The sequence below is a fragment of the Schistocerca cancellata genome, chromosome 2 (assembly GCF_023864275.1).
Source record: "Schistocerca cancellata isolate TAMUIC-IGC-003103 chromosome 2, iqSchCanc2.1, whole genome shotgun sequence".
NCBI classification, from domain to species: Eukaryota; Metazoa; Arthropoda; class Insecta; order Orthoptera; family Acrididae; genus Schistocerca; species Schistocerca cancellata.
Genome location: NC_064627.1, coordinates 253,579,083 through 253,602,408, shown reverse-complemented (window position 1 = coordinate 253,602,408; position 23,326 = coordinate 253,579,083). Strand labels below are relative to the sequence as shown.

Sequence of the window (23,326 nt, the reverse complement as noted above, 5' to 3'; positions counted from 1 at the left end):
CGTTACTGTTTGTCATTGGACAAGCTGCGACGTGCCATCAAGACCCACAGACCACAGCTTCAGGGTCAGCTCATTAGACTACACCATGACAATGCCAAACCCCATACAGCCCTTATGACGCAGGAGAAAATCAGAAAAATGGGTTGGAAAATTGTTGCTCATCATCCCTGCAGTCCGGACTTGGCTCCGTCTGATTTTTACCGCTTTGGTCATCTGAAGCCCCACCGGCGCGGTAAAACATTTGATAGTGAGAAAGACCTTATTTCTTGTGTCAAGCGATGGTGTTAAAGTCAATCCCCAGAATTTTACCAAAGTGCATTTCCATCATGGAAAGAACGCTGGGCCAGATGCGTCACAGCTGATGGGGTCTACATTGAGTAGGCTCAAGGTATAGCTAAATGTTCCAAGTATGTTCCCAAAAAATTTCATTCTCCTCCTGCAAAAAATAAAAAGATTAGGGACGACTGTGCAAAAATTTTTAAACGCCCTTTATATTTTAGTTTGCTATCATCTTGTTCGTGCTTGTACATACACCGGTGTGCTTCCTTATATTGATTTCGTGTGTTCCCTTCGTAATTTGGGGATATTTGTCTATGATTGCTGTGTGGTGTCAGAACTGTTGTTGTGCATTGTGAGCGCTTTTAAAAATGCGAGGGCGTTGTGGCTCGTTCTATGAATATGTTTTATGCTTGTCCATGTTGTTTATGTTATAGGCGTCTCCATAGTTACTTAGTGAACCTCGTGCAGTACAAAAGGAACAATGGACGTGTACTTGTTTTCGCAACCGTCCACTTCCCTCAGTGACGGTCCTTTCGTTCCCTTTGTAAAGTCCTACATCGAAAATGATCCTCACTTTGTAGTGATCGAGTAGCCTAAGATGCACCTTACTATTATAGCGCGTTTGGTTTTAAGTTATGGCTAATGCCTGTTTGGTTATAAAGGGGTTAGGTCCTCGTCTTTAACTGGTCTTGGTTCACGTTACGGATAGTGACTGTAAGAGCAGTCATATTTTGTCATAAGGAATTATTGACATAGTCCTGCTTGGGCCCAAGCTAATGAAGGTACTGTACTGATTGTGAGTTCAGTAGTTTGCGTAACGTTGGGCGTGACTAACAGCGCCCGCTGTTTGCTGGTATGTGTACTAACCTGGATTGCTATCTGGGCCTGTAGAGTAACATTAACTGACCAGATTTTCATTAATGGCTTACGGTTATGGCACAGCGTCACCGAGTGCTGAATAATGAACATGAAGAAGCCTGAAATTCTTAAGGTTTTCCGATTAAGTTTTATGATAATGCTTAAGTAATGTATTGATCTTTGGCTCTGTTTTCTTTTCTTTTTTTTTTTTAACGTCATTGGAAAGTGATACAGAGTAAGAGTGTTCCGCTTTCCCTGCGTCTTCCTCTTTCGGTAGCTGATGGGGTGCGTGGCATCGTTTTCACCCATGCCGCGCCGGTGCTGCCGGTACGGCTCCTTACTTTAAACAGCTGTATCACTGAAGGGATATCGGGCGTCTAAAATGAGCGTCGCATCCAGCAAATTGTTGAAGTGCTTTAAGAAAAGGAACAGAAATGAAGAAAAAAATTTAAAATAAAAATCTGTGTCAGCCCTGAGCATCCCTAGTCGGAAACATCCAGCTCTCCAATTCTCCACGGAACAAGCCAATAGTTCTGAGAATGATGTCGATAGTGAAGACAATACCGTGAATAGTGTCACCACCACGTCATAGATATGTGTTGTAAGATCAACTCCATCTCTCTATCTCTCGCCCCTCTACATCTTCCTATCCCTCCCCCATTATTTCGCTCAATTTCATCCCCTAGGATGAAATTGTTAACCCGGAGGCCCCATCCGGGGAAGTTCGGCCGCCGAATGCAAGTCTTATTTCAGTCGATGTCACATTGGGTTACTTGCGTGCCGGTGATGAAGATGAAATGATGATGAGGACAGCACAACACCCAGTCTACGAGCGGAGAAAATCTCCAACCCGGCCGGGAATCGAACCAGGGCTCGCTGCACGGGAGTCAAGGACGTTACCACCCAGCTAAGCGGGCGGATATGCCCTAGAGTGCCCTCTATACACAAAAAAAGCTGTATCGATGTTCTGTAAGCCCGTATTTTTTTGTTCACTAGGTGACACTGCGGAAATAATTCAAAGTCGAGGAAAAATGCGTCGTTTTGGATGCCTTCTGGACCTCATACATTCAGACCTTTGTCGCCGCTATTTAGCATAAATTTATCATAAATATTGACTTACTTGGCGATGGAGTGAGTACTCGTACCGTCACAGCCGGCAGTTGTGGACGAGCCCGGCAGTTAGCTTGTAAAATTCTCCCTGTTCGCTCTTGCTAAGTGGCCACCTACCTTACAACTTTCCCTCCTGACCACAACCCAAGCAAAAGCATCTTCTCTTACTTTCAGGCATATTCTGACCTTGGTTTCTCTATTAATCACTGGGTTATGATAAAGCTACTAATGGAAGTTAAGAATAGGTGGGGAGATAACAATCGCAGACAGACTAAAAAAACAGCTCTATTGAATAAAACTCTGCGGTATAGAAACGGAAATGTCATCAGTTGATGTCTTAGCAGTGAAACGAGTGGCAAAGTGTGCTTAAAATGTTCAGCTTTTACGAGTTATTCTTCCGACAGTCGTTGCTCTTTCAACAGGAGAAACGATCTACAAGAAATGCTGAAACATACGAGAAAATAAAGGCCAGTGGAAGTCTGTCAAGTGATGCCATGGTGACAGTAGAGCTACCTTATCAGGTAGAGCTACCTTACCAGCAGGTTAGGCGACTCCAAGTTACGGTTATGGTCTACTTAGGAGTTACCATCGTAATATTTATTAATCAAGTTGTCGAGATAACTGAGCAATATGATACTTGGTTTGCTCATTTCCTAATCTTCTGAGGCCTCAGCACTCAGGGATGCTGCGACAACAGGGCGACTAACATTTGGCTGTGAGTCTGTATTCATCCATGACTACTTCACGGCCGAACAGTGAGATCGCTACTTGCTTTGACCGCTGTTTACAACATAGGCTCCCAAAGAGGGCAGACGAAAATGGCACTATTTTGACCGAACTAACCATTTCTTTTGCAACAGATCTAGAAAGACCACTCTGGGACGTTTAGTTGGCAGGCACTGGTGTCTCGTTGAGGCCAGCCTCACCTTGTCGTTGAGTCTCTGCACTTGAAAACATTCAAGTTCCTATAGGTATCGAGTTGCAGAAATCATTATCATAATTTCTCAGTTATCCTCTCATCACACCTACTACTGACACACAAATTTGCCCACGTTAATTGCTCAAGATTCTGGATTAGTTTTGTCACCAACAACTTCCTCTTCTTTAGTCTAGATAATTCTAGTTTCATCACCATCTGTAGTGACAATGGCATCACAAGTTATCACTCGAGAGCTGACGAGACGTACTCAGTCGAAAGCTCTTGAGATTTTAATTACTTGGCGCGACTGGCAAGCCGAGAAGATTCGCATCACAGCGAGATCACGCATTTGTATGTACATCGTCCCTTTATCCAGTTTCTTCCTAACTTAACGAGCCATGGTTGTGCAGGCTTGCGTCAAAACACTGGCCACTATCATGGAAGCAATTATTTGAATAGGTAGTGACCGAGAAATTATTACCATCCTTGCATGTCTACCGGCCGTCTAACAGCGGCACTTTTCTTAAAATACTGAGGGGCGTTGCTGCCTTAGGATATCCCTCACCGCCCCTCTGCACATTAATCACCGAATGGTCGCGTGCCATTGGTCTTCCAAGCAGAAGGAAATCGGGCACACCCATCAGGTCAGGTCAGATCAGGAGTTAATGAGATGGTTCCCCTTCTCCATGAGTCATGTTGTACGGTGAATCAACGGGAAGACAATTGAAGTCCGTACAAATCAAACAGTACCAGAAACAGATATTCTACAAGAGTAGCAAACATTCTCATCAGGTGAGAAACATCTCATATCCACAGATGCGAAGCACAGGTCACGAACGATGTGGAAACTTAGATACTCGTGTATTTTTCTCCGAGAAGAGCGCGAACATTGACACCCATAGGTAGCTAAATGATTAACACTTACGGTGAGCAGTGTTGTGTTTGTGCTGCTGAGTATGGGGATAGGAAAAGGAGGTGGTACAACTCAGAACTGATACACGATTCACCTCTTTCTCCTTCCAAGAAGGCGAAAGGGATCCATATTTTAGCAACTCCATACGACAGATCTCACGAACAGCAGTAACGCTCGTTAAATATGCTGACATTTGGAGTAGAAATCAATCTAATGGTCAGGAATGACATGACAGTATCTCTTGACAACAGTAAGTATGACGCCTTGAAAAAAGGGGAGAGAGAAAGAGAGAGAGAGAGAGAGAGAGAGAGAGAGAGAGAGAGAGAAGGGGGCGGGTGGGGGTGGGGGGGAATTCCGTCGTCTTTGTCACAACTTGTGGTTGTATGGACGAACATAGATTAGTAATTAATTATCATTCGTATTCTTTGGTTTGGCTTAACGCTACATAGCGATACCCAGAAGAAGTGACAGTGGATGATGTTTATATGAAACAACCACGTTTGGTTTACAAATCAGAAATGCTATTCAGCTAACGGGACCGTTGGGTACTTTGACGCAGCAATAAAACTATTCCACGACGCTGTAATTATGTTCATAATAAATACGAGCTACGCACTTAGACACCTTATCGTACTTCGACTGGTCCGCTAAACCACACAGACGTTTTTATAGCTCTGAGATCGGATCTGGAATAATCGTGTTATGAATATTCCTATTTAGAAGTTCCTTCAATTCATAGCTCTACGCGATCTGATCATCAATGGGTGGTTTGAGCTGGATATGGCATACCTGAAGAAACGTGTGGATACACTTTTCCGCCGACTCGAGGCAATCAACAGAGCTCCAGGCTGTGTTACACGGTATTCGCATGGTTTCGCTTCGAATGTGCTTAATTCTACAAATACACTGAGGTGACAAAATTCGTGGGACACCTCCTAATATTGTATCGGAGCTCATTTTTCTCCGTGTACTACAACAGTTCTACGTGGCATGGGTTCAACAAGTCGTTGGGAGTCCCCTGCAGAAATACTGAGTCACGCTGCTTCTGTAGCCGTACATAATCGCGAAAATATTGCCAGTGCAGTATTTTGTGCACGTGTGTCCCATAAACATTCGAGGGATTCATGTCGGGAGATCGGTGTGCCCAAATAATCCGCTCGAATTTTCTTCATACCAACCGCGAACGATTGTGGCCTGGTGCCCATCCTCCAAAGGGCGCACTGCCACCTATAAAAATGAAGTTCATAAATGGCTGCAAATGGTCTCGAAGTAGCCGAACATGACCCTTTCCAGTCAATGGTCGGTTCATTTGGACAAGAGGACCCAGTCCATTCCATGTAAAGACAGCCCACTCCTTTATGGAGTTACCACCAGCCTGCACAGTGCCTTTTTGGCAACTTGGGTCCATGGCTTCGTAAGGTTTGCGTCACACTCGAATCCTGCTATCAGCTCTTATCAACTGAAATCGGGACCTCGTCTGACCAGGTCATGGTTTTCCAATCATCTAGTGTCCAACCCGTATGGTCACGAGCCCTGTTAGAACAGGCACTCTTGTTGGTCGTCTCCCGCCATATCCCATTAACGACAAATTTCTCCGCGCTGTCCTAAACGATACGTTCGTCGTACATCCCACATTTGATTTCTACAGTTATTTCACGCAGTGTTGCTTGTCTGTCAGCACCGACAATTTTACGCAAACGCCGCTGCTCTCGGTCGTTAAGTGAAGGTCGTCGGCCACTGTGCTATCCGTAGTGAGAGGAAATGCCAGAAATTCGGTATTCTCGGTACGCTCTTGACACTGTGGATCTCTGAATATTGAATTTCCCAACGATTTACGAAACGAACTGTCCCATGGGCCTATCTCCAACGATCATTCCGCGTTCAGGGTCTGTTAACTCCCGTCGTGTGGGAACCTTTCACATGTATGACCTGAGTACAAATGACAGCTACGCCAATGCACTGCCCTCTTATACTTTGTGTACGAGATACAACCGATACCTGTGTACGTGCATATTGCCATCTCATAACTTTTTTTCACCTCCGTGTATTTCTATCCTGGGCTAATTTGCTGGAACTTTTTCCATTACTATGTGTTCTTATTTCAGCGCAAAGAATAACGTTCGGAGCCACCGAGATTTTTACAGGTGCCACCAAGACTTTATTAGGAAAGTCATCTCGAAAAATCACAAAAACAAATCAATTTCCCAGCAAGGGTTTGATCCACTCTACCAGATGATACCGCAATATATTACCACTGAACTAAGTGGCTCTTTAATGACTTATTACAGATTTTAGGTGTAGTGTCATAGTTATCTGTTTAAAGGACGTCCACAAATGGCTAGAAAAGGTTATATTCTGCTTTCAGTTGAGAAACCTGGCGTTGACTGGGTATTTATTTATAGCAGTGCCTGTGACTTCGTTAGGATGAAATTAATTTTTGATTTACAAAGCTATTTGTGTACTACGCTGGCGTAGTGGGATTGGGGACATGAAAGAAGACCTGCTTCACTAACATGGGAGACACTGTGAAGCCGCTATAGAAACATGATGAGACTTCAGTGGTTTTCTCTGTGAGTATAGGACTCTGAAGAGAGAGATGGTTGCATGAGTTTCTCGATCAAAGTTACGTCATGTCTCGTTTTCAGAAGGAATTTCCAAAGAGTATGCTAAAGCCTGATGTTCTCGAGCAACAGCAAATCTCACCTCACGGTCTTATCTGGATTCTTGAAACCGGATAGTCGTCAGCCTTTTAGCCATTCTGGTATTTCAGAAAGACTCGACTGTTTTCTAGCCATTTCTATTCGTAAAGAAAACGAAATGAAAGTGGAACGAGTAGACACCCAAATCACAAAGCAAACTCAATGAATTCGTTTCTCCTAGCAAAGAATGTAAATATAACGGAGCAAACAATGTGGCTAAGTTTTTAATACACGAAGTGAAATCTGTAACTCCTTATATCCTCACCAAGTAAAGATAAGATTGCAGTGCTTAACTCTGTCACTGACGTACCTTCAGACTATTCCTCTGTCACCAAATTAAAAAAAATAACTAACAGTGGTGTACTACAAGTAGTCTTGTACATACAGAACTTAGCACTGCGAAACTAACAGCGCCATATATCAGTTCTTGAGTATACTGCGACGTGATGATCGTATCACTGAGATTAACATCCCAACTACTAAGATGAGCAGATAATTTTAGATACGATTCGATTCTGATGAAATAAAGTTGATATGTTGTCCCAGCTACGCTCAAATTACCTGTAAAAATACCATCAAAAGTAGTCTCGTAGTTCTGACCAGTAGCGTGTTGAAACAGACAAATATACTGTTTTCCATTCTTATTATTTGTATAGATATATTGCAGCTTCAACATCACGGGATAGCTAAGCTTAAATATTCGATATCATGTCATGGCATAATGTAAGTTGTAGGTAACGTTACCTTTGTGGAGTTGTAGCGATGTCAATGGGAACTGAACACTATAGATATTGAAACATATGAGAGTAAAGTAAATTTTCGACATCGATTGCTATCTCGAGCCGGCCGCGGTGGTCTAGCGGTTCTGGCGCTGCAGTCCGGAACCGCGGGACTGCTACGGTCGCAGGTTCGAATCCTGCCTCGGGCATGGGTGTGTGTGATGTCCTTAGGTTAGTTAGGTTTAAGTAGTTCTAAGTTCTAGGGGACTTATGCCCTAAGATGTTGAGTCCCATAGTGCTCAGAGCCATTTTTGCTATCTCGAAAGTCCTGTTAAATTCCAGTACGTGATTATCAACTATTCTTCTCATAACCGTCGCTGAAAAAACCTAATTTCGAACCGAGCGAGGTGGCGCAGTGGTTAGCACACCGGACGCGCATTCGGGAGGACGACGGTTCGAATTCGCGTCCAGCCATCCAGATTTATGTTTTCCGTGATTTCCTTAAATCACTCCAGAAAAATGCCGGGTGGTTCCCTTGAAACAGCACGGCCTATTTCTTTGCCTATCCTTGCCACAATCCGTGCTTGAGCCCCGTCTCTAATAACCTCGATGTCGACGGGAAGAATAATTCTCCTCATTGGGGAGACAATATGTATCCCTAAAACGGTACCGGTACTTACATTTGTACACAGCGTGACATGTCATCGAATATTTATTCTTGACAGTAGCTTGACGCCGAAACTTCTATAGAAAAATAAAAAGTATTGCAGCAATATGTGGTAAAATGGCGTTCTTTTAACAATACTCAAAAGCTGTGAACTCATAATGCAAGAAGTTCTATGTATACGCGTTTCTCCGGTATAATGTTGTGCGCAAATAGATGGTTGCGACTCAATGTTCGATAAAGGCACAATTTTAGCTGAGAAAAGGTATTTTCATCTCAGCAGCTAACTCACTCAGTTTCTTTACTGCTATTATCCAAGTTTTAGTCAAGCTGCTATTCCCGCTTCGTTTAGTGCTCGTAACTTCTGTCGTTTTTTTATTTACATTTCAGTTTAATTCTTTACCCTGTGTGACCTTTTCATCCCACTTACCAGTTCTCCAGCGTTTCCGGTAATAATCCAGTTTGTTTTACAACTGCTGCGCCGCTACCCTTTGCCTTTACGCATTTATATTTTTCTTTGTCAGTTTTCCCTTTATCCCCCTCCACTGCTCCAGTTTGACAGTTCGGGGAACGGCGCCACTCCTGTGAAGCAGTGTTGTGCAGAAGAAGTGGGACAACTCACAGCAATGCCGCTCCGCCTTTGAAAATGTTTTCCAGGGCCTAACTGCAGTTGTTTACGGCTCCCTAAGCCAGTAGCCCCCATTGCTCAGGCAAACGGCACTAATTTGGTGAACAATGTCCGGCCGTGGGGCCAAATTAAAAACGACGACGGAAGCGTTTGGTGCCTCGCACCCCTCAGGAGATAAATATACCGTCTGCGCACGCGCGGGGAGCGCGAATTCAGAGCCGCAACATCTGAGACGTGCACTACTTGGCCATTATGAAGCGGCGGGCGGCCGACCAGCTCCGCGCTCTCTAATGAATGCTCTCGCTCTGTTTATTTTTCGGCTCGTTTTTAATTTAAGCCAAGGGGCGCACAAAAGGTAGGTCAGAACAAAAGGCGTTTCGCGGTTTCAGAAGGGCCCTCTCGGGTCCTCCATCGCTGTCGCCGACCCTTTTGTGGGCCTCGCGGCTTTGAGAAGTCGCCGAGCAGTTTGGCGCGCCACCTGCGGAACACCATTAGTGGCTGCGCAGCGGGGGCCTATTGACTGGGTGCGAAACGGCGTGCGTGCAGTGCGGGCGGAGCCGGTATGTAGTTAACACGCACGGGAAAAACCATCTGCCGAGGGCGATGTTTCATCTGAAAATAATGATTTTTTACACAGTTCTACATCTACATTTATACTCCGCAAGCCTCCCAACGGTGTGTGGCGGAGGGCACTTTACGTGTCACTGTCATTACCTCCCTTTCCTGTTCCAGTCGTGTATGGTTCGCAGGAAGAACGACTACCGGAAAGCCTCCGTGCGCGCTCGAATCTCTATTCGTGATCTCCTCGGGAAGTGTAAGTAGGAGGAAGCAATATATATTGGATACCTCATCCAGAAACGCACCCTCTTGAAACCTGGACAGCAAGCTACACTGCGATGCAGAGCGCCTCTCTTGCAGAGTCTGCCACTTGAGTTTGCTAAAGATCTCCGTAACGCTGTCACGCTTACCAAATAACCCTGTGAAGAAACGCGCCGCTCTTCTTTGGATCTTCTCTATCTCCTCTGTCAACCCGACCTGGTAAGGATCCCACACTGATGAGAAATACTGAAGTATAGGTCGAACGAGTGTTTTGTGAGCCACCTCCTTTGTTGATGGACTACATTTTCTAAGGACTCTCCCAATGAATCTCAACCTGGCACCCGCCTTACCAACGGTTAATTTTATATGATCATTCCACTTCAAATCGTTCCGTACGCATACTCCCAGATATTTTACAGAAGTAACTGCTACCAGTGTTTGTTCTGCTATCATATAATCATACAATAAAGGATCCTTCTTTCTATGTATTCGCAATACATAACATCTGTCTATGTTAAGGGTCAGTGGCCACTCCCTGCACCAAGTGCCTATCCGCTGCAGATCTTCCTGCATTTCGCTGCAATTTTCTAATGCTGCAACTTCTCTGTACATTACAGCATCATCCGCGAAAAGCCGCATGGAACTTCCGACACTATCTGCTACGTCATTTATACGTATGTATTGTGAGAAGCAATGGTCCCATAACACTCCCCTGTGTCACGCCAGAGGTTACTTTAAAGTCTGTAGACGTCTCTCCATTGAGAACAACATGCTGTGTTCTGTTTGCTAAAAACTCTTCAATCCAGCCACACAGCTGGTCTGATATTCCGTAGGCTCTTACTTTGTATATCAGGCGACAGTGCGGAACTGTATCGAACGCCTTCCGGAAGTCAGGGAAAATGGCATCTGCCTGGGAGCCTGTATCTAATATTTTCTGGGTTTCATGAACAAATAAAGCGAGTTGGGTCTCACACGACCGCTGTTTCCGGAATCCATGACCATAATATTGGGTTGCTGAATAATTTCGTAGCTTCTTTCATAAGTTTAATAATACAAAAAAGAGATCAATAATATATTCCCCTTCACTATTTACAACAGTCTGCCAAAGCCGGGGTTCGATTCCGCCACTGCAGAGATCACGTAGTCTTGAGGCGAAGAACTCATTTTTATCCGGAAGGTTGTTCGGTAGAGAGCTGAAAAGGTGAAAATCTCAGGGAGCAAGATGAGGTGAGTAAGGTCGGGGTGCGGAATGACTTCCCACCCCACCTCTTGTATAGCGTGTTTTGTCGGTCTAGCGGAATGCGGGCGGATGTTGTCGTGAAGCAGCATCGCCTCGCGCTGTCTTCCTGGTCAATGATTTTATCTTGGAACTCTTCCATTTGGTCCGTGTTTGCATAGAAAAACAGTAATATCAGAAAATTGAGTCCGCCTTGATGCAAAACACCTTTTTATTCGTTTATTTCTTTATTCTCCCAAGCTAGTTGCGGCGACAAATATCACCATCATCAGTGTTTCTTTTTAAATCTAAAACATGCAGAAAATAGCATGCTTATATAAACACAGTAGCACGTTATTACATTTTTACTATTCGTTTTTTAAATATAGTTTTCTATGACACTTTTATACTACCTTATTTATTGTATGTTGCAGCATGTTTTAAGTAATTATTGTCGCTGTCTGCAACATATTTTCTGTGCGCTTTTTGTTTCTGTTGCCGTTTTTTACTTAGCGAACATCATGTCATCTGCAAGTACAAAACGTTGAGCGCTCCGATTGGAGGGAACCAGCTCCAACGCAAGAAGTGTCAACTATCAAGTAATTTTAATCGGACTGCAGAAAAGTAAACGAAATTTTACTTATTGCACAGATGTAGTAGATTATGAAGCCAACATGATTAAACTTGTTCGTGATTTGGGAATAAACAGTGAGCGAAATTAACAGCCGTCAGCTCTGGCTGCAGCAATGCCTCTGACCTGTCTGTCCATTGAGCCGAAGTGGGTTTGTGGGACAGCTACGAGTTCGTCATTCCACGCTGCTTCAACGCTATGGCAGAATTCATAAGTAATAGTGGCTGGTGAGTAGAGGCACACCAGTCTTTCGGCAGCCTTTGATCAGATATTTCCAATCGGTGAGAGATCAGAATGCGCAGGCCAGGGCAACGGTGGGACACGCTCTGTATCTATGTAGGTCAGGACAGCGCGAGTAACATGCGGTCTTGCGTTATATTGTTGAAATGTAATGTCCCAGAGACCTGGAAGAGACTTCTCCTTAGACGAATTTTCTTTATATTCTGTGTTCCATATGTGTGCTTATTATTTCTGTAGCTAAACAACTCATGCCCTATTATTTAATGATTCTGCGATGCCTGCACCCACTGCTCATTTACGAATGTCATTTATTTTTAATCGGTTGTGCTAACTTTAAATTACATATCTGAACAAAAGGGCAGTGATCTGTCGGAAAGGCCAGCCGACGACAGACATAAAATCGACAAGTTACGACGAGGCACACGACCGGTATCTTCCACTGTCAATGAATAAACGTGGAGTTTCGACCATTGCTACAGTGACCCTTCTCTGAATCTACTCGTGTAGTTTGTTTACAATTATAATTCGTCATGACTCTTATACTTAGCATGACATTACGTCACAGTTAAAAGAAAAATATTGAGATAATTGGTTTCCTCTGGGGGTTTGTTGGGTTAGTTCCCTGCTATTGAGGGAATGGGATCTGCCCTTTACAGTGTGAGCCATGATTGTCAGCCAGCGACAAACACGCATTCATGTTTGCCTAATCCTGGACTCAGGGGCACTTCTGCAGCTCTTCGCTGATAACGTTCGAGTCTCAAGTTGTTTGTGCGGTCTGTTGGGCTCCGATTCGATTTGGGCAACGGAATTAATCTGCGATGGTCGAACAGCAGAAAGTCCGCATGTAGAAAATGAACTTCAAATATATTTGTGAGACCACTGAAATAGTAAAACATCCTAAGAATGCCAATAGAGAGGATGGCTCTATTTGGCACCATGCTGGCTGTCAGCCGTCGAATCTCAACAGGCCGCACGAATAACATCCGGCAGGAGGATTACCGCCGAGTAGCTTCCGCATCGCGGTCCACGTCTCGTATGACAGGAATCTACACACCCTTTGGCGATTACTGCGAATCTTGGCTCATGGACAGCAGCGGTTCGCCACTCCTTCCACCACAGGAAAATAGTGTAATAAACTTCCCACGCCAGACACTAAGGGATACCATTATCATCGACAGCTTCAGCTTCATAAAGTTATGGCATAATGTAGTGCTCAGTAGAGAAGAAATGGCGAAATATAACGGACCCTGGAAAACAGAGAACAACAATAAACCCAGAGGGGAGTCACTGGAACCGTAACCGAAACGTCGTCTCATTCTTTCTTGTAAGTCTGCAGGCTTTCGTGGCCGTTGTCACTCAAGTTAAAATCTTCTGGGTTATTAGGCGGTGTCATGTTTCTTGTAAAATGATCGACGTTTCGACCCCTGTGCTGGGATCTTCCTCAGGATCTTCTGGTGTCCACTACTGCTAGAACACTGAACTGGGGAACAGCTTTTGTTAGAGACAGTTGCTGCCTTTCCTGGCGACATTAATTGTCCTTTGTACTGGCTATCCTCCTGAGATGCGGCAGGGTGCAGTCAACTTCCAGCATGTGTCTGGCTATAATCTGGTCATCTTATCTGTATGAATGGGGTAGAACCCTGATAAGCTTCTGTAATATTATCTACTCAGAGACACTCCTTTTTAAGGTTTTCTTATTGAAAATCAGTCTATTAATTTAATGGGGTGGGTGGTACGCAGCACACCTGGTTATTAGACGCCGATAGTTCGGTGAAATCTCTTCGTCCCAAAGCCAGCAAACTCAGTAGAAAAATGGTTCAAATGGCTCTGAGCACTATGGGACTCAACATCTTAGGTCATAAGTCCCCTAGAACTTAGAACTACTTAAACCTAACCAACCTAAGGACATCACACACACCCATGCCCGAGGCAGGATTCGAACCTGCGACCGTAGCAGTCCCGCGGTTCCGGACTGCAGCGCCAGAACCGCTAGACCAAAACTCAGTAGAAAGACGTTGTTATATAACACTGGCTAATCGGTAGACATGGATCCGTTACGTTAAAATGTGTGGATAAATAATCCTATGTAAAGATCGATAAAACGCCTTCACTGGCTACTAGTTTCAGCTCATGAACGAGTCATATTCAGACCAATAAATACTATTACTTAATTCGGTGTGTATCAGCCAGCAGGCATTATATATCGTCATAATCTGTTGAGATAAATCGTTCTTGTTGTCATGTACACTCTAAGGTAGGCTGCTGTTGTAAATTAAACATGGCAGCTATGTTGGTATGGCTGGTACATACTGAATTATGTAATAATTTTTATTGTTCTGAATATAGCTCGTCAATGAGCTAAAACTAGTAACCAATAAAGGAGTTATAGCTACCTTGACAAAGGATATTTTATCCACAAATTTCAGTAAAATGACGCCTAGCCAGGAAGCGTCAACGAACATTTTCTCTCTAACAAAACTTGTTCCCCATGGTATGGTCGGTCGTTCTTAGACATTTCATCCAAAGACTTTCAAACACTCTGCATAACTGTGGCTATTGTAGAATTTCTCTGAGGCGCTCACTTTTAAAGAAATCCCGTTGGTTAACCTGGAACTGCAGTAAAAACCACAAATTAAGCTCTATTTTACGTACTTTAAAAAGTTCAGAGATCTCTCGTTCCACATCTGTATCTATGGAGGAGGAAGACGGAAATGAGACTTGAACGTAAACGCAACGCTAGTTTCTCGTTCCAAAGCATCACCAGTTAGTAATATGCGACGCAAGACGTCAGTCAGATAGAAAGTGTTATCACTTCGTCCTTTGTCTGTGCCCTCCCGTGCCCTTCCCCCCTTCCCACCCGTCACTCAGACGCACTCCACTGCAGAGTGGCGGATTAATTCTTTCCAAAGAGAAAAGAAAAAAACAATCGCACTTTCTACCTCTTCTTCTGAGGATTATCTACGGCTGGCGCCACTTCTTCGCCCCCAGACGCCATCTTCTTCTGTCTTGGCTTTCCTCAACGTTCATACTCCTTGCTTCCATTACCTGCTCTGCATTATTTTCCCAGTTACGTCGTCGGTAACGCCTTTTCTTCCGCTGGGATGGTATTCATTTTAGTATCCTGTCTGGTATTCTGTATCCATTCCTCCTATTCACACGGCCAAACCACGTCAGCTGTTTCTGTTGGATGTCGTCATAGATATCTCTACCCATTTTCATCCTTTGTCGGATTACACCATTTCTTATGCTATCCATCCTAGTACAGCTTGAGCTTCGTCTTAAGTAATCCATCTCAAAGGCAAGCAGTTTATTGTTATTTCTTTTGCTAACGTCTCAACTTCCGCCTCGTTCAAAACTACTCTCTTGACTGCACATTCTCTTTTTCGTTGTTGTTCTTCTTGTCTGTTTGTTTCACAGAAAAAGAGATCATTGCCATTGTTACAGAGCGTCCTTTATTAATCTAGCAATGACTTTATCATTCCTTGTTCCCTGTTTATTAAATAATACCCCTAAGATATTTTGCCTTGCCACACCTACGATTTCTTCTTCATCTACCTCCAACATATTTACTTTTCTCTTCCAACAGCCAAGTACTGATTTTTCTTAATGTTCATCTTCAGGCCAGCCTTACTGTATTCCTCTATCACCTTTCTTATGGAATAGCTCAGATCATCTTAATCTTCTGTTAGTACAGTATGGTCATCTGCAAAATACGGGCGAAATATCTTGCTGTCCTCTACTGTCACACCCATAACGTGTCATTTTCTATGGCAAGACTGCAGGATTGGTTCTAGCTACAGCTTAAAGACGGTCGGTGACAGCCCACAGCTCTGCTGCAGACCCTTATTCATCTCGAATTCTTCTGTCCAGCTATTCCCAGTCCTTACTCTCGTTTTTTAAATATAATTTCATAACAACACTTACCAATCTTTGATCTACGTATGTATATATTAAACCAGGGACCTAGAAACGGAGGAGAGGCTTCGCTCCGCCATAGCCCTCAGTGGTTCACATTCCCACAACAGGCTACAGCAGTCCACTCACCCCACCGCCGCCCCACACCGAATCCTAGGTTATTAGTGCACCCCCCCCCCCCCCCGCCCCCTCAACCCGGGAACGTCTCAAACCAGACGAGTGTAACCCCAAATGCTTGCGTGTTAGAATAATTGTGGTGTATGCATACATGGAGACGGTTTTTGCGCAGCAATCGCCGTCACAGTGTAACTGAGGCAGAGTAAGGGAATAAGGGGAACTAGCCCGTATTCGCCGAGGTAGATGGAAAATCTCCTGAAAAATCACCCACAAGCTGGAAGGCACACCGGACCGTGACACTAATCCGCCGGGTGGATTCGTGCCGGGGACTGGCACGCCTTCTCGCCCGGGAAGCAGCGCGTTAGACCGCGTGGCTAGCCGGGCGGGCCTCTTTGATCTAATTCCATCTGTTTCAACGTTTCCGCAGTTCGTTGGTGAGTACATTATCATATGTTTTCTCCAGGTCAATCAATACAACGAGCGTCTCGAGTCTAACTTGTGTGCATTTTTCACTAATACGTGAAACTTCGAACTTAATGTACAATAATTTGAATTCAAAAGTGCTGATAGTGCCACATGGGGCAAAATTTTGAAAACCTCATGTGGTGTACGTGTGGTAAGACCTTCGGTACACACACCATCAGATTATTTGACTTGTCGCTCTAACGAAGTAGGCGAGTGTCAGCAATATGTCTCGTGGTCTTATCATGGCGTGTTTATCTTCTGCCGTCAGGTCAGACGATAGAAATGCCACTTGCACGCTTAGAGTAGCAGATTGACGGTGACCAACTTTAAACAGAACTTGATTAATTTTCACACACATTTATTAAAATAATAACAAGCATAAAATTACTTAACTTGATTCTGGATGCTATTTACAATTGACAATCTGAAGTTCCTTTGGTCTTGTTACGTTAATCTTATTCTCACATATCTCTGATACTTGACCAAGTGTCTATACATTTCTCTTCATGGCTATGTACAGGAATATGATACTCTTCCTAGGTGCAGACTGAAACTTGACTCTAGACTGGTACAGACTAAAGCTGACTGGTACAGACTGGTGCAGACAAATGCAGACTGAGTAATCGGAGGTCTGTGCACTCGTTATAATACCTCACGCGTTCAGGTATCACTGCGCGAGTGTGATCCGCGAGGAGAAAATGTTCTACGTTAGCAGCAATCTCATTGGCTGCTTTACATATTAATACGCGGATCGGGCGGAAGCAGAATTTGGTCCGTCTCTAAGGCAGCGCCATCTGGTAGTGCGGAGACGGACGAGCGCTGCGCCTGCGCTGTTGTGCTTAGCGGGGCGCGCTCTAGTGGGAAAGCTGTGTACGCGCTGACTACGCGGAACTATGTACACAACACCTGATACACCAAGTACGCTAATGCTGACGAGGGAATGACACGGTACTTGTGTGCATGAAGGACGCAGGAGCGAGTTTAATGATCTGAGGCCAGCAGCAGACGCAGGCCGCCGTCAATGTCAAGGGTCCGCTCACAGTAGTTACTCAGCACAGGGCGGGCCGCCCGTCGCTAGAGCCACTGCCGGTGCTCCCGTGCGGAAGACTGCGCCCGCCACGGCGGAGAGACAGCAACGGTGGAATTTTTTAATTTAAGCCGGCTGGCAGCGCAGCGAGCGGGCGGCAAGTCCCGCGTCTACGCACCTCCCTCCCTCCCGGCGGGGTTTCTGGTCGCGTGCGCACACGCAGCCGTTGGCAGACGGCGCAGTCCCGGTGCGTAAAACACTCCCCCGACGCGCAGCGGACCCCCTCCATCCGGGCCAAAACAGCTTCCATTTTATCTCCAAATACAGTAAACTATATTCCTGATAAAGACGTCGGTCAGTGATTCCCTCCACAGCCCTTTAGTTTCTCTAACAACGTCACGTAAGCACATAAAGTCGATAATGGGAAGGTGAATGGTCGACTTCGGCTAAGTGTGAGAACTGTAAGAACGTGTAGCCCATATATATAGAGGATACAGAACACCAGTGCGACCCGTTCTTCAGTACTAATCGAGTGTTTGGGAGTTTCACCAGGTCGGATTAAAGGGAGACAATGGAGCAACTCAGAGGTGTGCTGCTAGTTTTGTAGGCTGGTTCCTTCAACGCGCCAGTATTACGGAAATGTTCCGTGACACCAAATGGGCATCTCTGACGCATAGGAGACGTTCATTTCGTGTAATACTATTGGGAAAGTTCAGCGAATCGTCATCTGCGACAGACTGTAAAATAATCCAACAGCCACCAACAAACCGGGTGATCAAAAAGTCAGTATAAATTTGAAAACTTAATAAACTACGGAATAATGTAGATAGAGAGGTAAAAATTGACACACATGCTTGGAAGGACATGGGGTTTTATTAGAACAAAAAAAAAAGAAAACAAAGTATTGCAAGATGCGTTAAAGAACTCTTGCGCGCTTCGTTTGTTGATGATCGTGTGCTCAGCCGCCACTTTCGTCATGCTTGGCTTCCCAGGTCCCCAGACCTCAGTCCGTGCGATTATTGGCTTTGGGGTTACCTAAGGTCGCAAGTCTATCGTGACCGACCGACATCTCTAGGGATGCTGAAAGACAACATCCGACGCCAATGCCTCACCATAACTCCGGACATGCTTTACAGTGCTGTTCACAACATTATTCCTCGACTACAGCTGTTGTTGAGGAATGATGGTGGATATATTGAGCATTTCCTGTAAAGAACATCTTTGTCTTACTTTGTTATGCTAATTATTGCTATTCTGATCAGATGAAGCGCCATCTGTCGGACATTTTTTGAACGTTTGTATTTTTTTTTGGTTCTAATAAAACCTCATGTCACTCCAAGCCTGTGTGTCAATTTGTACCTCTCTATCTACATTATTCAGTGATTTATTCAGCTTTCAAATTTATACTGACTTTTTGATCACCCAGTACAATTCGCGCAGAGACCATAAAGACAGCAAAATTGAAATAGGGTCACGTAAAAATGCATAGAGATAGTCGTTTTTCTCTGTTTGCGAGTTGAGCAGAAAAAGGGATGACTAATAGCGATACAAGTTATCCTCCGCCGTGCACCATGCTGGCTTGCAGGAAATGTATATACATGTAAATGTTATGTTGAAACGGGGACTGATTTGTTAAAGAGACGCACTGGCAATCTGAGGTTCTGGACTCCGTCATACCTCGAAAACATCAGTGGGTAAAATGAGGTGGTGGATCCGGTATTATTTTAGAATAGTATTTGTCTCCAAGACTTTAAAAACGCAACAATAGGAAGGATAAAAAAATAGCGGAAGACGAAGAATATGTGATTAACTTTGTAGATGACGAGGCGATTACAGAGTGCGAAATGTACTGCCACCTCTCAACAGCAAGAGCTCTAACACGACTGGGCACGGACTCAAATTGAGCCTGGATGACAAGCGTGGCACGGGAAATAGTACTGAATTCGTGAAACAGCAGTATCGGTCAGTGACGAAATTACTACACTTCATTAGATGCAAAACTACCAAGGGCAACAAAGAAACGATTTATTAATGTAATGCGACATTTCTTAAGTACAGAGTGATAAATATGGGGCCGACCGAAGAGGCCGGGTGTTGTGCTCATGGTGCGGGTGAGTGGACGTCCGCACAAGTTCCTGCACCGCACTTGCACTGCAGTTATTTGATAAGGCTGTAACTTCAGTAGTCTTGTAGCAGTTTAAAAGAGCAATAGAAATTCCCCTTTTTCTGAGAAAGACGTTTGTGCTGTGAGTACTGTACGTAGTTGCCTATGTTTTCTGACGAGAACATTTCCCATTTCAAGAACTTTAGGCGTCATTCGATGAATCGTACTCCTTACTGCCTGCGCTGATTCTGTGCACTTATCATACAAGAATACTCTTTGGCTAACAGAATGCTTGTGTTTCACCTTTTCACTTGAAACACTTTCACCCAGTACACTGCATTGCGTCGCCTAACGAACACTTGCTACCTACGCAATACTTCAACAGAAACAAAGGCCTCGCAACGGATAGGAAATCCGCGACATCGCCGCCATTGGCTCGCCGCCGATGGGGGGGGGGGCAGGTCGCTGAGTTAACGACAGATCATCCTGTAGTTTTAAAACTTACGAGTAGGTGAATCATGGATTCACAAGCCTGAAAAAATAAACATATTCGACAGTTTTATCTACCTTGTTTCGCTGGTACCCGTTACTGTTAGCAATATAACGAACACTTTCTCCGTGCTGCTTTCACTGCTGCTGCTTCGGCACTATGCCAGCAGCCTTCAGTAAGCACAGTGGCTAGTTATTGTTGGCGTACCAGTCTGTCATCAGCCCATGACCAAATATTTTCAGTTGTTGAGAGGTCTGGAAAACATTCAGCCAGCGCAACAATCAAACTTATTTTGTATCGAGGTAGGTCAGGACAGCAAGAGCAGCTTGGCGTCTTCCGTTATCTTGCTGAAAGTCAACATCGGGAGGGAAATGTAGCTCGACAACAGAGCGCAAAAGTTCATAATTTTGTAAGAAACTTCATTAATCTCATTATCGTAAACGTAAATGAAGCTGAATCGTTGTAGAACAAACTAAATAAATGTCACTGAAAAATTGTGTTTCTGTCTACATAATAGCAATTGGACTTTAGTGGATTATTATGCGATATATCTGGATTGTGAGACGTCTGATGGCGTGAGTGGCAACGTATATTATTGTAAAATTAAATCAGCCATCAACCTCAATAATCAATGGGCAGTTTTGCAGTGTGGAAGTGATATTCGTAGTTTATTAAGGAACGAATCACTCTCATCCAGTTACAGGAGAGCTGCGAGATACGTTGCAGTTTGACGTTTTGAAATAATGAAATTATTAGCCGAGTTCAAAACCACGTAAACTGACAGATATTAAGGCACCAAAAGATACTCATCAAGGAAGCAATAGCTTATAATTTGATGATATAATAATGTTTGTATTTTGCTAAGTTTAGCTGTCTTGTCCCGATTTCATTTCTAGTCGCATCCTGAGGCGAAGAAAGGATAATATATCAAGTGATTTGCTTTTCAAGTTTGTAGTTATCGCTGAGAAAGAAAAGAGGAATAATCTGTCAGTGTCGCTACAGTATGAAGAGAAATTCGTAAGTCCCTTACATGCGGATGAGGTAATATAGCTCCGAAGAAGGATTGTGGTACAACGTTACTGTATTAGGAACCGAGCGTTCAGGAGGTAGAACAAGTTTTGAATACAAAGTACCAAACTAAAGCTGCAGAATAAATGGACATTGTTTTTATGGCTGTTCACAGTTACTCCGCAAAGGCGCCTTCGTTTCGCCGCTACCAGACTGTAGTCAAAGAGACGTGTCTTTCAGTATATCGGAACTCTATATAAACAGTTTTAAAGGAATTTACGATAGTTTTTAACAAAACAAATACCGAAAATGAAATAAAATGAGGTTAAAATGAAGAATCTGACAGAGAAAGTCATACACATTTTTGAACTCAACCTTCGAACCTGAACAAACAGGGTGCTCCTGCCTGCGAGTTTGTCGGGAAAGCTCTCGTCCATTAGGCAGAGTTAAATCCCTCGAGCTAACATTTTGATTCGGCGGTGGAATACTGGATGACTGGGAGTGTGTTTGCTGAAGCGAAATAATTGATGTGACTGCCGAATGTAAGCGGTAGATCCCCGTATATCATGAAAGGGAATAAGTTACAACGCCAGCCACCGGCAAAAAACATTAAAATGTTGGCTAAAACGAAGGGCCTGGAGAAATTGAATACACCGTTATTAATAAGTACCTCCGAGGTTTCAGAAGACGACTGCACGAAATCTACAAGACACAGAAAAGTACCACACAGAGAAGTCTCTTCAATTTTCCACCCGTAACATTCACCATGGCGTGATTGCAGTAAGAGGCAGTCGTGTCAGAACGTGTATTGTAAGCAAATCATCCGCTCCGTATGTCCGCAGCTCGTGGTCTCTGCTGCCTCTGGATCACGGGGTCCCGGGTTTGATTTCCGGCCGTGTTGGCGACTTTCTCTGCCCGGGGACTGGGTGTTTGTGTTGTCCTCATAATTTCATCGTCATTTGTGAAAGTGGCTAGACTGGACTGTGTAAAGACTGGGACTTTGTACGGGTGCTGATGTCCGCGCAGTTGAGCGCCCCACAAACCAAACATCAACATCATCATCATCACTGCGTACTGTCGCAGTGAATTAGTTCGCGCCTGCATACAATCAACCAAATCAGCTGATTTCCTTAGCGGGTTGCTGTCGTTACAACTTCAGTAAATTGTTCTCTCATAAGCTCTTCTGCCCGTAGCGACGTTTGTCGCATCGCAAACGGTGCTCACATCGAGCACCTGAAATGTGAGCTAAAAACTTCAAGAGATGGCCTATCATTTGTGTGGCCATAGTGTCCGTTGTTGCTCGATAATTCTCGAGGGTATTTTTGTTTTTCCGATCTAAAAGCAAATCAAAATGTAAATAACTTAATTACAAACCACTGATGATGCCTTACCTCAATAAAGCGAAACGCGTCTGGTGAAAAAAATCACGCATTTTGTATTTGGAATGACAGAACAAAAGTACCCTCAAGAAATGGTCCGTCATCTGTAGGCTTTGTAGTGTTCATGCAGTCACCTTCTGAAGCACAAGAGGTACTTACGAATAACGCTGTATGTTGATTTTCACAGATTCTTATGTCTATACTCATATGTGGCAACGGTAAGAATATGTGTTTCATCTATAAAATTGCGGCAATTCGACAGTATTCAAACTTCTGCTAATATTTCGGCTGCAAACCGTTCAGCCACTTTCAGAGAAAGTCATTCAGAGTGCGAAATTCAGCTCGCTCTGTTCCTCCATGAGATCCATAGTGGTTTAGACATGTTGATGACGTGTTCTTTGACTTCAGGAAGGCATTTGACACCGCGCCGCACTGCCGGTTAGTGGAAAAAAAATCGAGCTTATCGAGTATCGGACCAGATTCGCAACTGGATTCAAGACTTCGTTCCGGATTGAACCCAAGCAATCGCCGTTTTTGGAAACAAATCGACGAATGTAAAGGTAATTTCCGGAGAACCTCAAGGAAGTGCGATAGGATCGTTATTGTTTAAAATGCGTATAAGTAATCTAGTAGAGAGCGTTGGAAACTCTTTAAGAATGTCCATAGATGATACGGTTGTCTATAGAACTTTAGCAACGCCAGATGTTTTTATCAGTTTGCGGAATGACCTGCAGAGGACAGATGAATAATCCAGATTCTGACTGTTGATACTGAATGTAATTAAACGTAACATACTGCGCATGCATAGGAAAAGAAAGTACTGTGCAACTACAAAATTGATGACAAGCTGCTGGAAACAATATCTACCGTAAAATATCTAGAAGTAACTATACAGAGCGACCTTAAGTGGAATAAACACATAAAAGTAATAAAAAGTGATGTCAGAATGAGATTCATAGGGAGAATTTTAAGGAAATGGCTTACAAGGCCCCTCTTCGACTGATTCTTGAATAATGTTCGTCAATATGGAATCTTTACCAGGTAGGATTGATAGAAGAGGTAGAAAAGAACCACCGAAGATAGTTTAGTCTGCGCGAGAGCGTTGCAGGGGTGCGCAACAAACTTT

General features: G+C 44.0%; 1 protein-coding gene across 2 annotated transcripts in view; it reads right to left on the bottom strand.

The window, feature by feature from the left end:
• The window catches only part of LOC126161581 (Ig-like and fibronectin type-III domain-containing protein 1), a 666,669-nt gene that overhangs the window by 216,453 nt on the left and 426,890 nt on the right, over positions 1-23,326 (bottom strand). The window lies entirely within an intron of this gene.